This window comes from Anser anser (genome assembly GCF_964211835.1).
Source record: "Anser anser genome assembly, chromosome: 2".
Lineage (NCBI taxonomy): Eukaryota > Metazoa > Chordata > Aves > Anseriformes > Anatidae > Anser > Anser anser.
The window spans coordinates 117,545,953-117,564,494 of NC_139721.1; the positions used below are offsets into that span (position 1 = coordinate 117,545,953).

The 18,542-nt window shown below is 44.5% G+C and overlaps 1 long non-coding RNA gene across 1 annotated transcript in view; it reads right to left on the bottom strand.

The window, feature by feature from the left end:
* LOC310895077 overlaps positions 1-13,855 on the bottom strand; it is a 21,829-nt gene extending 7,974 nt beyond the window's left edge. Inside the window, exon 1 of the long non-coding RNA XR_014580425.1 lies at positions 13,723-13,855. This is a non-coding gene — a long non-coding RNA (uncharacterized lncRNA). The remainder of the gene's footprint in view (positions 1-13,722) is intronic.
* Between the last annotated feature and the right edge of the window lie 4,687 nt (positions 13,856-18,542).

Sequence of the window (18,542 nt, forward strand, 5' to 3'; positions counted from 1 at the left end):
TGTTAAGAGGTAGGTCTCATTAAAATTCACACTGGGTACCATTAAACAACATCAAGTTAATTAATATATATGAGGCACCTGGGATTTTAGGCGGACTGCAGTTTCAGCTCAGGAACTTGCCCCAAAGTCTCTGTGCACATCCATCAACTGTTGTTGGAGGCCTGGGAGAAAAGAACATTGCTCTGCTGCAGAAACAGCGCTGCTGACCATGCCTGTGCTGTACGGTGCTGAAACAGGAAGACAACGGAATCACAAACACCCTTCTACAGCCATAACTGGTACTCAGTAAAAGACAGACTACAAAAAATACAGCTTTTAGTGTACCAGCCCAGAGATGTTATCCTCAAGAAGTGAGAAAGAAGGAGGAACTGCTGTTCATCACAAATTTGTGAGTACATTTTTAGGAAAAGGGCATCAAGGTTAAGATGCACATAAGAGCCACGTGAAGGCAGAACTAGCCAAGCTTTTAGGTGCAGATGAGGTGATAAATGCACTTTATTAAGTTGTTGCTAAAATTGGAGCAGATGAGATAAGCTTTGAAGGAGATACTCATTTAAGATTGATGTGGAGTAAGCATGGAGAGATAGCTGTTGAAAAGACTGCCATAAACCAGCTCTCCAAGTTGTCATTCACTAACACTCCCCAGTGTTTTCTAATAAAAATAATCTGTTAAAATCAGACTCTGGAGACAACTTGTCTTTGGCTGCTACTGCCATTTCTCATCATCATTTCACATAGCAAAACTTTTTGGAATAAGAGTGTGACTGTTTGAAGAAGTGAAAACTTGGATTTGGATTTTTAAGTTACTGACATTTATACTAGCAAAATGTTTCATACAGCTTTAAAACAGAAATAATGGTTTCACGTTCCGAAAAAACAAGGAAGGTCTTTTTGTTTTAAAAAATTGCAAGTAGCTAGCTAGAACCACTTAAGGTGCAGATAAACAATCCTTCCATGAACTGGTCTGCGGTATCATACAGCCGTGGAGGGCTGTAGCCTTGTGCTAGCAGGGGACCACAGAAGCGTTGGTGATAATGAAATGCTGTAAGCGAACAGGATAAACCAATAACTAGGAACTGCAAAGTACTGCGGAGACCTCATGCCGACACATTCCTAAAATACCTGCTTACACAATTGCTGTGTAGTCGGCTATCTAAGGCAGCAAATGCAGCATTGCACGTAAGAGAGCAGAGACCACGAGCAGCCCGGCTGGGGCAGGCTGTGCACACAGGAGTGTCCTGGGCCTGAGCACAGGGCCAAGGTTAAGGCACCTCTGCTGGAACCAGGGCTGCAGAGCTACAGATCTTGGGATACATCCTGCACCAGGGGTTGGTAGGGTCTTACTGTCTCCCCTCTTGAGATTCCCAGAAAACTGCTTGGAGGGGAAAGACCAGACCCCCCTTCCTACATATCGTCGTCTCCCAATTCCACAATACCTCCTCAGTAAAATAAGAGTTCAGTGACATTTGCTTTTCAAACTAGAGCTGAACAGGAGCCTAGAAAACCTTCAGGAATCCACCATGTCCATTTCTTGTATGTGCCATAAACTTCTACTCACTATTTGGCCATTAAGTTTGAGAGATGGCTGGTAGAGTGTCTCTTCACTAGTGACGACCCTGTGCCAGGACAGGCCCGGTGCAGCCAGGCCTGGGGGAGCAGTTAATAGTCATTTTTCTGAGATGACAGCTTGAAATTCCAAGCTGCTTTCACTAGCGAGCCATGAAAGTCATCTTTAACTCTTCTGCATAAGTCGTGATTTTGAAACTTATAGTTTGAAAAAAGCATCCTCCTGCCTTGCAGAGCCTTGAAAGTGCTTACCAGCAGTGTTCATCTACAGGAAGATTTTCAACCACAGAACTGTGCAACAACCATGTTTCATAAAAATAAAAAATAAACTTTAATTTGTTGAAAAGGTCTATATAAAACATAGCTACTTGGAAATAATTCTGCTATTTATCACTGAAAAAAAAACCAACTCATAACCGATTAAAATGTTATTACCAATTCTAAATGGGGCTTTTAGGAGCTTCTCTCAAGTGCAGATTGTTGCCTTATTGCTGTAGCAGAGGCCATTTAAATATAAAGAAGCTGTTATATGCATTTTGCTGAGGCACTGGCTCATTTTGGGACATCCTCAGCAGGAGCAGGACGTATGGACTAACACATCCCTACATGTTGCTGTAGTACCCAGGGGGGTGACACCCTGAAAGCTGAAAGAGGGCAGGGGGCCACCCAGAGACCCCTTGGTCAGAGCTTTCCCTTGGTGTGAGGGAGAACCTGTGTGAATCGGCCAACAGAAATTAATTTCTACAGTTTTCTAAGTCATTTGCAGGCTTACGTCCCTGTCAACAAGTGGCTGTCTATATCAAGACTTGGATGTCTGCACCCAGAGACATCCACGTCTCCCCTCCGGGCTCACGGCCTCTTCACGGCCCACTCTGTCCCCGCTTGTTATGGACGCAACTTTCATATGGCCCATGTGATGCTTGCAAAGTGCCGTGCCATGGTGTGAGGATGAAAAGGAGCTATATAAATGCAAATGTAATGTATTCATTTATTCCATACTGAAGGTTGCACTGAAGGCCAGGTAAATTACACCCACGGCATTTGCCTGTCAGCTCTTAAGTTCACCCACTTCAGCAACAGTAAGTTTCCATATAATTTGTTAAGCATGATTTTCTTTTGTTAGTCCTTGCAGACCGTGTTTAATCAAGTTACACTTCTCGAGGTGTTTTTCATCCAGCCGGACCCACAAACTGCCAAAGTCAAGGAGCCTGACTCATTGCTACCTGTGCCATTTGCCTGACCTTGCCATGAGACTGAGCAGCAGCCTAACAAGGGAGGTCTGTCCGTCCAGCACAGCCCTGTCTTTACCCAGCTCAGTGCTGAGATCCTCAGGACCCCAGGATAAACCCTCGCCCCGAGACTTTAACCACCTGCAACAAGAGAGAGCCCTTTATCACTTGCTCTAGCATTACCTGGAGTCCCTTCATTATTTCTTTCACTCCCCTTGAAAGTGTATGGCTCTCCCTGGCTTCGCTCTCATTATCACTCTCTGAACACTGGAAGAAGAGTGTATTTACATTTTCTGAAGTACTTCATATTCCTGTCATCACCCTTCCCTGAGACTGCCCTGACCTTTGCAGTCACCTTTTTCACCAGCTATATTGCAAACACTTCTTCTTTTTGCTGCTATTTCCTGTGTGATTTTGCCTTCTTTTTTCCAGCTGTATTTTTTATATTATTTTCCTACTTTGCTCTTTTGTGCTCTCCCATACATATCTCTTGCTGCAGTGATGACCCAGTGGCCCTTTCAGGTATCATTTTCTGGCCTCTGACATTCCCACTGCAAGTCCCATTGTGGGCTGTAATGCTACTGGATCCTGAACATAGAGACATTAAGGTCAGCCATAAGTGAGATCAGTGCACACAAGGAAGTTTTGCTTGTGAAACTTTGGAAAGCTCAGCTATTCCGCAGCTGGATGCATGTGCAGCTGGCCTCTTGCAGAGATAGTGTGCCCAGAGAAAGGACAAAGATTGCAAATGCCAGCATCACTAGCACCAGTGCTTTAGCCTCAGGTGTTTTTTAAACCTAGCTGCAAGACCTAGACCTATGTGCACCTGTGCTCCAGGTCCATCCAGAAACAAAAGGTGGTTTCTGTCACCTTGATCTGTGTTCTAGCTCCAGATTTAGCCCCACATTTGGAAGATCACTTGTGCTGGTGTGGACTTCTGGTTTTGTTTCCAGTCACATAAATAAGAAGCTACAGATTCATGAAACATAAAAAGCAAGTTTTTGTATTTATCTGTAGGGTCAGTAAGTACCAGAACTTCAGCTGCCAGCAATCTAAAACTTCAGTGAAGGCAGAGGATTTCCACTGATTTACACTGGCATAACTTACAGTCAGCAAGAAGAACACAGCTTATTCGATTTCTGAAATGGAAAGAAATACTCTCTTGAAAATGATACAAAAGCCAGCGGTTACTAACTAGGCTATCCTTATCTCCTTATCACCACCATCCATGAGTTATCCATCCTCCTTTATGGGTGTAACAAGACTGGTGTGTTTCAAAATGGCACCTATTAATTGTTTCCTTTTTTTTTTTTTATCATTTCTTTTCCCTAGAAGACATTATTTACCTGGCAGCACTGAGGTTTTGTACCATCAGCAGGTGATTTCCAGGCTGATTAGAGAGAAATGAATGCTGCTCCTGTGAAGGGCTATCCAAATCCTTGCAAGAGGCACCCAGCTGGTCACCCTTCACCTCTGGAAGTGTTCCGGGGAAGCAGCCCAAGGAAGACAGATGCAGAGCAAACTGAACAGTAAAGATTTCAGCAAAGGCTGATGCTTATTCCACACTGAAAGCTGACATTGTGGTGAGGAGGTTAGCAGGGCAAGTCATTTCTCTCCCCTGGAACCAAACAAAATGTTTTAGGCTTCTGTTTGTTTTTGCAGCCTCACAGAGTTTTTTTTCTTTATTTTGGGGAACAGATGGAGTGCAAAAATGCTAGTAGCAACTCATACATCTGACTACTGCTGTGGGAAATAGCTGGGGGGTAGGGGTAGGTAAAGCAGTTGAGGGACACAGGGAATTTGTCAAACAGTTCCTTGGGAAGAGCCAAATATCTCCAGTAAATCCAATAAAGCTAATGGATCCACCTAACTGTACCTGCCATCCTGCCCAAGCACTTCGTCCTTCATTACATGACTGTTTCTGTCTTTGGGTGGGAAGGTAGTGCCATCCCTCTCCCTCTGGATTAGGAAGGGGGGTCTTGTTCTCTTGGCCACATACCCTATACCCACTCCCTCTTGTGGCTGAGATGCACAGATCAGACATGTCACACCAACACGGCTCGGTGAGATACCTACAGCTTTCCACACCAGCTCCAATCTTGCCTGGGGACCCACCATGGCATCACCAGCCCCACATAGCCCTTCTTTCCTAGGAGTCCCCAGGGGAGGAACCATGGAGAAGGGCCCTGTTGGCATCTGCTCAGACAGAGAGCAATGGGTAAGAAGGACCATAAGTAGGGTTCCAGACACACCTGTTTTGCACAGCTATGAGGGTGCCCATGGGTTGGCCAAACAGAGGTGCTAGCAGGGCAAGGAGCAGCTCACAGGGTCAAGTTGCACAGGTCAGAGCAGGTCTTGTAACTCAACAGAATGAATCTTAATTTCTTCATATATGTTAGCGCAAGAAATCAGGGGAAGAAATCATCTGCCTCACCAGGAGAAAACAGAGTAAAAATTGTTTTAGTTCTAGATATACTTCAGAAATCAACTGCAATTGTAGCTGCTTGCCTATCTTGTTAGAGCTTCTTGTCCCCTTTGACAGAAATAATTTTCATTAAGCCATCTGATTTCTCTTTGTGACTGGGGAAAACTAACTCACTGAGCACAACAAAATTTCATATAACTTTTGCTTCTTCCTGGCTCACACCATTAAGCCTGAATGCAGCCCTTGTTGTTGCCAGTCGAGTTCTAGCAGATGGGTTGCGCTTGGAAAGTGAGGAGAGAGTGCGAACACTGAGGTTTGGAATCAGGCACTGAATCTTCTGGAGGAAGCTGCCCCTAAAGATTGACTCGTTCTTTACTGGAGCTGTGTGAGAGAATGCAAACTTGATGCTGGGAACCAGACACACGGCAGGCCCCCTGCCCAGCTGGCCAAATCCGTGCTGCAGGTTCTCCAGGCACACTAATGCATTGACAGATGACTTACCAGTCTGATACGCAGCTGTGTACCAGCTGCCCTTTCCAGTTGTCCTTACAGAGCTAGAAAGTGGAGTTGCACAGAGGCCAGTTGCTCAGTTATTGAAAGCAGGCCTTATGCAGCAATGCCTTAGTCTATGTAGAGCACGAGAACCAAGGTGTGCACTGTCATCCCAAGACAGACTTCTGAAAGAGCACTGGGAATCCTAAAACAGTTATATCTTATCAAGTTTTGGGGGGTCTAGATAGATTTTGGAAGATGTTGTGCAGTGAGACCTCTGTACAACTTAGCATATCAGAAGGGAATTCTGGCAATTTATTCAGTTTTTCCAACATACCTGTGGCAAAAAATCTGCTGCCTCTACAGCCTGTCCACATCAAAACTTCAACAAATCTTTCAGTGCCCGTGCTGCAGTGCTCCCAGCCTTCCCTTCCCGTGGGTGGAGCTGGAGCTGTAACCACATCTTTCCGGCAGTGGCTTATACTTCCCATAAAAATGAGCACGAGAGGAAAATTAACAAGAACAATCAGCACTTCCCAGCTCTGGGGTCTGAAGCAGGGGGAAAGGGGACCGTCTGGTGGGTGACGCAATTGCTTTCTTGGGCTGCTTTGCTTCTCTCTGAGGATGCTTTAAACATGCTGCCTCGAATTCCGATAACAGCGTGGGGAGGAGTGTTGGTGTGTTTGACACCACCTTCTTGTTTGGGTAGTGAGGAAAGGATGACCATCACCTTTCTGGAGATAGAGCCACGGGGCTGAGAAGGAACTGAAATGCTATGGGTCAGGGAAGGACAAGTAGTGGATAAATAGCCTGATCTGTGCTGTCATCAGTAGCCTGATGTACACATAGAATAAAGACAGCAAATATTTGATAATGTGTGTTTGTCATGCTTAAGGTGTAATTTCCAGGTCCTGCTTGCGTCCCACACATCCTTACACACTACCCCCCTGGGCTGGTGTACTCTTTACCCCAGCTGCAGGAAAAGCTCGACCTATGCATTAGCAACAGATTCAGCTCCCAGCATCTGGTCCAGATCCTGTCTCGAGGCATAGCCATACCCTGTGGTTTTAGTCAGAGTTTCTCAGCCCACCCATGAGCAGTGGGCATATTCCGGCAGTCTATTAAAAATAACCATTTTGGCCTCCATGGTGTGTCCTCCGTCCTTTCTCCATTGTTTCTGTACAGAGCCAGGGACGGTTGTAGGTGGCAGCTGGTCTGAATCACTGGAACTAGGATGTCAGAAGAACTCCTCCATAAACTGAATAGGCTCGATCAAATCAATTAATGGAAATTAATTTAAGTAGATAATTGAAACAAGTAGTAGGAAAGTAACAGGAACAGCATACCTGGATCCAGTCAGTGGCTCTGAATTGCTTTTCAAAGGTTGAGTCATGCACAGGGTGCAGATATTGGACGTAAAGTAGTCAGCAAGGGGATGCTGCCTCTGGCAGACTGTCAGTGTGCAGCTACCCACAGGTGTTTCTGCACACACCCTGCCGAGACCTACTTGCCTCTCTCCTCCATCCTGGGTGAGCTCAGACACATCTCCCTGCTCCTCTCTAGAGTATCTGCATGTCCATGGAAACACGTTTTCATGTGCTGTCTCCCCTGCATGCCTTCTCTCCCCAGTATGCCCCTGAAGCTCAGGCTTGCATACTCCTCAGCACGCAGTCTTCTCAAGCAAAACTATCAGTGAGCTCTGTTCTGAGGGGGTCCACGTGCTAAAGTGAAGGAGAAAACCATTTCTTGCACCCCTGTCATTTCAACTTTGAGAAGTTGTTTTGTTTCCCCCAGTCAGCCTCTGGGGAATTAAGCCAATTAAACTGCAATCTGTCAAGCCTATTAGGCATCCCCTCCTTCCAATAAAAGCTCTTTTCTGAGTGGCATCAGCTGACTGGGGGAAAACTAAACAGGCAGCAGCAGCAGCAAGTTGTTTCTAACTGAATAATTGCAGTGTTTCATATTCTGATGCACTTTCAATAGGAGGTGATGATCTTTTCAGAAGTAAATACACTTCAGCTGAAACTAGAGAAGACTGATTTCAGCTTTTGCAATCAGATGTGGTAACACCTCTGAAGGTTAGGTTTTTTCCTTCCTTTTTTTTTTTTTTCCTGATTACCTAAAAGATGCTGTAGCATAAGTCAGAAATTCTCTGTATCGTTTTGCTTGGAAAAGAAAACCAAGTGCCGTGGCTGACACTCCCAGTGTGATGTTCCTGAAGAGGACACCTCTCCAATCAGCTGACGTTCTCCCAAGCACTTTCAAACACAGAAAAGATCATGCTGATAGAACCAACTACTTCTTGCTTGGATTGATGCATAAAAACATACCTGCAGAGCTGCCCGGGAAGCCAGAAAGGCTATCATTCTCTATATGTCACCAGTCCTTTTATTTCACCTATGGAACTCCACACTCAGCTGAGGCTTGAACCCTGTAGTTGCACTGTTCGTACCCCCACCAGCACAGGTCTAGAGCCTGTCTCCAAGCATTGATTTGCAGATCACCAGAAGCTGAGAATCAGCTTTTTCCCTGGTCCTCATGGTTAAACATGCCAACCTGAACATGGCTGGATTCCTTGCTCAGCGGCAGGTTTTAGTACATATTTTGTTAAAAACATGGCATTTTCCCCAACATGATGGATCAACAAAGTCATCTTTTAATCTTCCATCTGCCCATGGCAGGGGGTTGGAACGAGGTGATATTTAGGGTCCCTTCCAACCCAAACCATTCTGTGATTCTGTGATTATGTGATTCTAAAATAAACTGTCTGAGCTCTGAGTCTCTGTACAAGCACTTGAACACTGTTGTGGAGCTTTTTTGTCCCCCTTCATTTTCTTCAGAGATGTTCTCAAAGTCAGGCCTACAAAATGATAGGCAAGCAGTCAATATCTCCCACCTTCCTATTTATATTTGCCAGTCCTTCACCTATGCCTTAGGAGATTCCATTAGCAAAGGTTTTATCACATCACTACATTAAAAATGCTCATTCAGTTCTACAACCACTGTACAGGATCCTGACATGTAATTTCTAGTGGTGAACAAAATTCCTCCCTGAGGAAATGAGCTCAGTGGGTACTGCACAGAGCTACCCAACAGGCAAAGGCGCGCTCGGTGCAAGTCTTTCTGAGTCAAGCCATGCTTGTGATCAGCTATCATGCACGCCCACACACATACTGATTGAAGAACTTAGTCAACACTCCTCTTGGCGTATCAAAACCATAAAGCATATCAGACTCAAACCTCATCTGGCTCCTGGATTTAGCTCAATTACTCCCTTGCCACCTCAATTTCTTGCCTTCTCTCTCTATCAGTGAGAGCATACACGTTTGTCTAATTTTCTAACTTTCACTATTACAAACATCTCTACTCTGACTTCCCTCCCATCTTCATCCTTGTGCACTAAATGCTCTCACAAGATAATAACTCAGTGCTTCTCTGGAGCTGTGTGGTGCATATGGGCTTACCTTTGGTGTTATGTCCGGCTGGTTTGCCCTCTTGCCACTTCTCATTTTGTGTCAGCCACCAGTCACAGCTTGTTTTTTCACCTCTACTACACCCTTTGGAGATGCCTCTGCTGCCAAAGAGATACTCTGCTGGTGATCCAGCCTGGCTGGCAGCTCTGGGTAAAACCATAGCACAAAGCTTATACAACAAGAATAGCATCTCAGAGAACACTGCTTGCACATGGCACTTTTTCCATAATTTTCCCTAATGAAGGAGTTTATATTTCATCAGCAACTATTTGCTGAAGAACACGAGCTTCACCATTACATTGATAAATCTTAAAACAATGGCATAATTCAAACAACCAATGTTCAGCCTGCTGACAGATCAAGGGCTTTATTCTGAATTGAGTTCAAATTCCTCATGGTGCCAATGCAATGAAAGGCACTCAGTCAGTTTATTAACGTAAAAAGAATTATTTCTACTTCAGTATATCTTATTATCCCAGGAAGGGAATTCAGACAGTCTGCTCTATTATGTTTGATGGTTGACATTAAACTCATTAGACCCAGCTGTAAACTCGGACACTTTTAGCAATACTCAGATATAAAAGAAGGCCTCACATTGTGAGATCTCTTATTCATGTTTGATTTGCTGGGTAGGACAAGGAACATTGCCTCCTCTCCAGTGCTCCCCAGTGCCCTGCTCTGACTGGAATCAGATGACTGAAGGGATGTGCCCTGGCCATGACAGCTACGGGAAACATGAGTTCAGCCCTGCCAGTCCCATCTGAATTTGCAAAGGCTAGCACATTTACGGTGCTGTTGGTTCTCAGACGACATAATTGCTGTTTTGTTTGAGGTCTCTTATAAAGTTGACGGATACCCACAGGGATAGTACGGACTCCTTACTTCTCTCTTCAGAAATGTGTCTCTTTTCCAGGGCTTCCTACCTGCTGAGGAGGTGAATTCATCCTTATATACCACATTAGGTTTGAGGTCTGCAGCTCTCTTCAAGGCATGCTGTCTTTTCCCCTCTTTGTCCTGTGCTCATTCGGAGTCTCTGCATGTCCCTTCGTACATCCCATTCCCAGAAACAGTTTCTCAAATATCAGCCACAGCTCTTGGAAACAGTCATCTGGTGAGTCTGGGGGGGCTGCATGGCCCTTGTGGGGTGAAATGAAAGATCCCCTCCCACCCAACCCACTGCAGACAGACAAGTGTCACAACCAGCAGCAGTGACCGACGAGTTGCTGCTCCACATGGACAGCCAGCAACTGCTGCAATGCTTGTGCAGGGAATGAAGAGAAGGAAAGAAAAGTGAAAAGTCACAAATCTGAGTGAGAGAGCTCTTGTAGAGAGTAAACGCCTGAAGCTCACGTCACCACCAAATGAGTTTTTGTCCTGCTTCCACAACGGGTGTTGAAGCTAGTGGGTTTTAATGGACATTTAAAGGCCACATCCAGGGGCAACTGCACACAGCATTTGAGGGCACGGTGTACTTCTTTCAGGCTCCATCCCTGCAGGCTCATCAGTTCTTTCCCTGTTCCCACTGGGAACACACATCTACCCCTCAGGACTGCTGTACTGGTTTCCGAAACAGAAGCCAGGATATTAGCAAATCCGCTGCCGACATACAGAGCATAATTGGAACCCCTCAGCCTAGCTGCTTGCTCATTAATAAAAACAGATTCATAATGTACCTGGCTCCTTCTGCCCGCTCCTCGTCTATAATTAGCTACTTGTGCGTAGGTGGCGGTAAATTGCTTCCAGTCTTCAGTGACTGTAACTCATAGCTGTGAGAAGGGTATGACAAAGGCACAAGGAATAGGGATAAATGGCTACAATAATGCAGAAAGTTATTACCACTAACCAGCAGCAATAACCCTTCACATCTCAATCCTAGCTCCACCATTGTTTAGATGAGTCTCCTTTGCCTTGTTGGCATTGCAGACAGATATTACCAGCTGGGCGAGGCAGGCACCTTGCAGAGGTCCAGCAGGCTCCTTTTATACAAGTATCCACAGTGCTGAAGTTTCACCCTTTGTGTCCACAGGAGAAAAAAAAAAAGGAAAGAAAGAAAAAAAAAAAAAAAGGAAGTGCTGGGCTGGCCCTGGACCAGTGGTGCTGGACAGCACAAACCTGCTCCGCCTGGCCCAGGGCTGTCAGGCAGAACTTCACCCTATCCTCACCCTGTGAAGTGGGTGCTTAAATCTTCGGTGCTCCTCCAGGATCACACTCTGCCTGAGGGGTGCCACCAGTCATGTTGTTGCCCTTGCAACGTTCCACACTCCTGTCCCCATAGACCCAGGGAGAGGCCCAGAGAGCCACAAGAGGAGCTCTCGATGAGCCACATCCTGCATCAAGGTGTTGGAGCAGCCAGGCCAGATGCAGCTGTGGGCCCTGGGCAAGAGCTGACCTCTCTCACGCTCTTCTGTCACTGCTGAATTACAGCACAAGGAGTAGATTGAGAGGGCTCTCTGGAGGTCTCTTTTACTAGATTAAATGCCTGAAGTAAACCCAGCTCAGTATGGATTGCTTCCTGAGTTCTGAATTTAGCACAGTGAATTCCACATCTAGAAAAGAGCTTGTGCTGAGGTGAAGCAGATTTACGGACAAAATTGCCATACTGAGGGCTCAGCTGCTTACCACCTACAGATTGTGGCTAAAGATTAATGTTCCTCTCCCTGGAAAAGCCCTGTAGTTTTAAGGCACCTTTGCACACCTCTGTTTCTGCCAGAGGTTGTTTCTTCTGTTGTTTCAGGGGCTGAATATAGATGGAATGCCCATGGGGGCTCTCAGAGTTCCCACAGGTGGAGGAGGGACCAAGATCCCTGCTTTGGCCTAAGATCCGGCTGCTACTCATCCCTACCAGGCCCTGCCACCATGCACCTGAGATGTGATCCCAACAAGGAACTCTGTGTTTCTCCCAGTTAGTGGCTGTATGGGGAACAATTTCTCCCTGCTCTTGGGCAGCTTTAATTGCACTGGTACTCCACACCATGGAGAAATAGGATTTTTCATGGTTGTGAGGACACCACTCATGATAATTCATGGGAATTGTTATTAAATCAACACTTCCTCAGGCTTTGCAAATCCCTGATTGTGTTGATGAAAAAAAAAAAGAAAAAAAAAAGGAAAGAAAGGAAGGTAGAAAGAAAGAAAAAAAATGAGAAGTCATTTCTGTCTAGTCTTTTTGATTGCAACTGAATATACTGCAAGTGCAAAATGTGTCTCATTCTTTTTGGGAAATCAAAGCTTGTTTGATTGAAGCTCATTTTCACACAATCAGCTGATATAGTTCACACTTCAGACATGTTCAAATTCCTTTTACTTTTCTAGAAAAAGACATCAGTCCTGAAGAAAAATATCTTTCTCCAAAGTCATTTGTCCAGGCCTTTTGGTTCTTACATTTTTTGCTGCCAACCTTTTGGTTTATAAGTTGAAAAACTGCATTTTCTTAGATGGTAATAATGATAGGACCTTTCTCTATTCTCTTCTGATTATTAATGCAGCAATAAAACAAGCATTTTGATGGCAAAGAGTTATATTTAGGTGCTGATGCTACTAAAATACTGTAGATTTATTTTGTAAGAACAACGCTTAAATCATGCTTCCTCTTTTTAATACAACCTTTTTCTTTACTTGGCAAGAATTCTGAAAGCCTGTTCCTCCTTTTGGTAGCTGAAAACCCAGTCCTTTTCTAACCTGTCCCTCTGATGTTTGGCTTTGTGGAGTCTCTTCAGCCAGAACGATATTTTTGTCTTGCTGTGAAGTATTGCTTGATGCTTTGCTTTCATCCCCAGGAAGAATTCTTATTCATAATTATTTCAAACATTCAAAACTAATTTAAAATGAAGGCAACACTTGGAAAAGGTAGAGCAAAAGTTCAGCTCTTAAAAAAAGGAAAGGAAAGCAAGAGGAGGGGATGTGACACTAATATAGTTCTGGTGCCTATTAATAAGAAGCTGTTAATAAACAAATAAAAAATGCAACAATTGATCCAAAGTTTCTGAAAAATTATACCCATAAACTTTACACCTGTCATCAGGAATGTAAAGGGAGAATTTTCTGAAATATTGCAGGTACCTGGAAACAGCTGTGATGCCCAGTACACCAAACTCAACTCACAAGAAAGCTTCTTTGAGCCAAACAAATACACAGAGAAGAGGAGTTGGTTTTCCTTCTGTAAACATTGCAGCCCAACATATTTCATTAAGAGTTATGAGAAACTGAAGCAGAGATGAAGCAGAAAGAGAAGCTGCCAGAGAGACCTGCCAGATTAGTGACTAGTGAAAAAAAGTGTGATATGGAAAGAGAAGGAGACTATCAGAACGAATAGATATGGTTACAGACATCAACACCAGGCGAGAGTTTTCCTTTGGTTCAGGTTAAAGTACCCCAGAGGTGCACATTCCTCAGAGCTGAATGAAACAGAATTAAATGAAGGAGTGCCTGCTGGTTGCATGTCCCCCAAATACTTCATTTTCTGTCATCTCACTTTTGGGGACTTCTTTTTCCAACTCATTTTCTGGAATTAAGAAGAAGAAGCTAATTACAGACGTACCTGCTAGCCTCCTTTAGGTACTGGGATGTCACTGTAAGGTCTCCCCAGAGCCTTCTCTTCTCCAGGCTCAACAACCCCAACTCCCCCAGCCCGTCTTCACAGGAGAGGAGCTGCAGCCCCCTGAGCATCCTTGGGGCCCTGCTCTGGACTCGTAATACTTCCATGTCCTTCTTGTGCTGGGGGCCCCAGGGCTGAACGTAGTGCTCCAGGTGGGGACATCTGAATGCCTGTTGCTTCAAAGCTAGGGCTTCTGAAGACCTACCTGATGAGCAAAAAGTCCCTGTACTGTGTTTCTCTCAGTACTGCGTACCTATGTTCCCAGCAGCACAACCTGGCAGCAGTGGGACTGGTCCACAAAGCTAACTACATGCTTAAATGTTTGATGGATTTAGGGCTTATTTTGTCTCCTTTCATTTGGGCCTTCCTGCTGTCTCCTGCTCAAAGGAATACTTGCACATTCAATCTGATGGAAAATAATCTAAGCAGACATCAATAAGGACAAAAAGCAACCTTTAAAAACCCCTTTTGCAGTGACCCGGTGATGTGAATTAGATTTTCCATACTTTAATAATTAACCCATATTTCATACAATACAACTTTAATTACCTCATTGATACAGAATAACCTATTATTCTACCAAATTAGGCTGAAAATAACTTAAATTTTTAACAATTGTAAAAATGTACTTTTTATCCAAAGAGGCAGCAAGCACACAGCAGTGTTGCTTTCTCTCATTACATTATTCTTGTGGTCTTTTCCACAAATGCCTGGGTGTCTCTTAGGTATTGCTTTTTAATCATCCACCCTCATTACATATAGTGTTTTCTCTTTTTTCATTTTACAGCACAAAGCCAGAAAGAAGGCAATTAAAATTCAATAATGGTGCAGTGCTTAGACACTCATTAAGTAGTCATTAGGTAGTCTGGAGACTCATTGTCTTCATGAGAGTTCGTTTTCTTACTCTGGGTGAATCTCGTCAGCACACTATTAGCTCAATACAGCAAGCACGTCATGAATGTGAATCCAGAAGGGTTTGTGAGCCTTCTGGCCCCACCACAAGTTCTCTGCTGCCTTTGGGACACTCACCCACTCTAGGACACCCACCCACCCCCCTCGGATGCTGCAAGCCCCTGGGCTACCCTTGGAGATGCCCAGGCCTGGAGTTGGGGCTGCCCTACTCCCTGGCTGGGGCTGGTGCACCCTGGCAGTGATTCCTGTCCTCTCACAGTTGATCTAATGCCCACTTCCACATCCTCGCTTGAGTAACATCTCCCCCCTCCCAGAAACACTGCCCCCAGTTACCAAGACAGCTTGTAGAAGGATGTGCTTCTCGGCATAAGGAATTGGCAAAATCAGGTCACCAGGGAGTGAGGAGCAGTCACTGTCAGCATCGGGAGCCAAGCTCCTGCCAAAAGAGCATTCAAAACAAGCAGACTCCATTTTGAGGTGGGAAAATCTTGCTGGCAGAGAGCGGATGGTGACAGCATGCCGCTGATTGTCAGATGCGCAAAGGCATCAATAAAATAATGCTCGCTCTCAAAAACTGTGTTACAACATGAGAGGAGCAGCCTCTCTCAATAATAGGGACTGTCCCTGGACAAGAAATAACAGCTTCTGTTCTCCAGACTCTGAGCATCTTGAGTTTTCTTTGCTTTCTGTCCTTGAGGAGAGGGGACGAGATGAGCCAGCTCATGCTAGGAGGCTCCACAGCAGCTTTATGGAGGAGTTCACTGGAGCTCACAGAGAGCAGCGGGAACAAGCTTCAATGCATTATTTAAGACTATCCTCACGCTGCTGACCCTTGTTAGATGTGGATCAATATAGCGGCCTCTGCCAGAGGCTGCAATATGAAAAAAAAAATAAAATAAAATTCACATTAGAGATGCTGAGGGAAAATAATACAGCCTAAGGGACTATCCAGGTGCAACGGCACAATAAGACAATCCCTGAGGGGTCAACAGGGAGCAATTGAAGGATCAGTGTGATCCAGATTCCCAGCTTGTTTGTCACACCTAGTCACCTATGGGGCGTAAGGCTCTGGCACAGAATCACTTTGTCGATAGTCTGTCACCTCAACACTTGCTTGCATAAGTCACAGAGTCGTATTTCATGAAATAACAGATTTCCTTATTAGAACTTATTTCACCTCTCACTAAACATCGCACTGTTCCTAAACCTTGCCTTCCCATGACACTACAAATAGCCGCTGCTAGCTGGCACCATATCAGGCGCAGAGCAAGCACAACACGTCTCTGTAGGCTGCTTTTTACATTTTACTGCACATACTCAAGCTACTTCTCTGTGCCATCCTCTGTTCACCTTCTTGCTTGCTGCTTCAGCTGTGAGGTCTCTGAAACAGGGGTTACCTTGGGGCTGTTTAGTACAGCGCCTGATCCAGTCCGTCATCACTGGCTGGAGTTTGCTGCAGTGCCGTTGTACAAATAACACACAGGTAGAAGCATTTTATACCCAAGTTTTGATGTTTGGAAAAAGGCTGATGTTACACCCAACCACAAGAATGACAAGAAGGGAGACCTAGGCAACTATCGGCTGGTGATCAACCTCACCTTGGTCCTGCAAAGATCGGGAAACCCAAGATCCATTTCCAAACATGCAAAGGCCAAGATGGCAATCAGGGATAGCATAAATTTACCCAGGACAAAATACGTTTGACCCATCTTCTATGGTGAGACAGCTGGCTATGTGGCAGAAGGGAGAAAGGTGGGTGTTATACACTCTGATTTTAATAAGACTTTATTCTCTGTCAGTGTTGTTTATTCTGACACTGCAGTGATACAGAAGGGATGAATGGACACTTAAGTGAGTTTAAAATTGCCAGTCTCAAAGCATAGTAGTCAGCGGCAACCAGTAGCAAGTGGATTGACCCAGGATTTGACCCAGGGGTTCAACATCTTGTCAGCAACTTCAGTAATGACACAGATAAACTCAGCAAATCAGATGTTGACCCAAGAGTTCAACATCTTGTCAGCAACTTCAGTAATGCCACTGATAAACTCAACAAATCTGTAGATGATACTAAATTAGAGGAAGTGGATGAGAAGACAAATGGCTGGACTTCAGTCCTTTCCTTATCAAACCTGAGGACTGAGCCACCAGAAATATCATGAAGTTCAACAGAAGAATGCAGAGTCCTGCACCTGGGGGAATAACCCCATGATCTGTCTGAGCAGCACATCTGCAATGGAGGATTTACAACTTGCAGTGGCTGCTAGATTGAGTATAAGATAGAAAAACCATTCTCTTTATCATTCTCAAGTGACACAAATTAGGAGGAACGTGTCCACTAGATGGAGTGGAGTATATTCATAACTCAGGTCAGCTGAAGCAGCATGTGGAATAGTGTCCAGGTTTTGGACCCCTTAACCTCCCTCCTCCAAAATATCACAGTATTGGGAAGAGACTGACTAAAGTTGCGACAGGGGAGTTTTAGGTTGGATGTTAGGAAGTACTTCTTTACCGAAAGGGTTATTAAGCATTGGAACGGGCTGCCCAGGGAGGTGGTGGAGTCACCATCCCTGGAGGTCTTTAAAAGACGTTTAGATGTAGAGCTTAGGGATATGGTTTAGTGGAGTACTTAGTGTTAGGTCGGAGGTTGGACTCGATGATCTTGAGGTCTCTTCCAACCTAGAGAAATCTGTGAATCTGTGAATCTGTAAAGGGTTTTCAGTTTATGATGTGGTGTGAGCAAGCTACAAACAAAATATGAGATCACTTGATTTCATTTGAAAATATGAAATCACTTGATGTAGGCATGTCTACATGCCTATTGCTCCTGTCTCCAAATGGATCTCCTGCATTTCTTCTCCTACATAATAAACTATTTCAGATAACACTGGTCACACCTACAGTGCACCAAAAGGTCAGTCTTAGAAGTACCTGTAAGCATACTTTGCTGTCTCTTTTTTTCACTTATGTGTTTGCTCAATGCTCAATTACTCCAGTTTAATGTGGACTTGTAGAGCTCTGGCCATGCCAGGTGCAGGTCTGTGGTCTGGTCCTGAATGCATCTCTGAGCTGGTCATCACAAAGCAGTATCCACAGAGCCACGTCCTGTAGGAAGGATGGCCCTTTCCTGCAGACAGGATTTTCAGACACTGGAAACCTCTGACAATTCATCTTATAGAGAGATGCCTTCTGGGGCCTAGTGAGGGATTATTTGGCAAGCCAGCCACCTCTAAGAAAGGACTTCTCGTTTACTGTGACAAGTATAATTAGTCTGCCTCCTAATCCAGCTGTGGACAAGATGTTGACAACTCTACTTCTTATGAAAAAACTCAAATGTTCTTTCTTTCTTTATAGTCCAAGCACTCTCTTACCAGGCTCAAGGCCCCAAACCATTAAATAATTATTCACCACACTTCCTTTGTTTGCAATATCTCCGCATCAAGTAATACAGATCGTAGCATCTTTAGGAGAGTCAATAAAAAAGCAGGGAGGTTGCCTGATGCTTCTGAAGCTTTTGGTACAAATATGTAGGTCAAATGGGACCTTTTATGAAGCCCTATCCACAGCAATCTAATGTCTTTAAATTTATTTTCTTACATTTACTTCCAGCTGCTCTTTTGTTGCTTCTTTATTACTGAAGATCCATGATACTAACCATCCTCTTCTTTCGATATGTCTACTGCTAAATACCAACAGTGGGATTTTGCTGGAAGTCAATTTGCTTTTATTTCATATACATTTTCATGTATGAAATGCATTTTATATATAAAAGATAGGGATTCAGTCTTTTCTTCATCATAAGCCCTTTTCCCCAGCAAGCAGAGTAAACCTGTAAATTAAAACGTATCTTATAC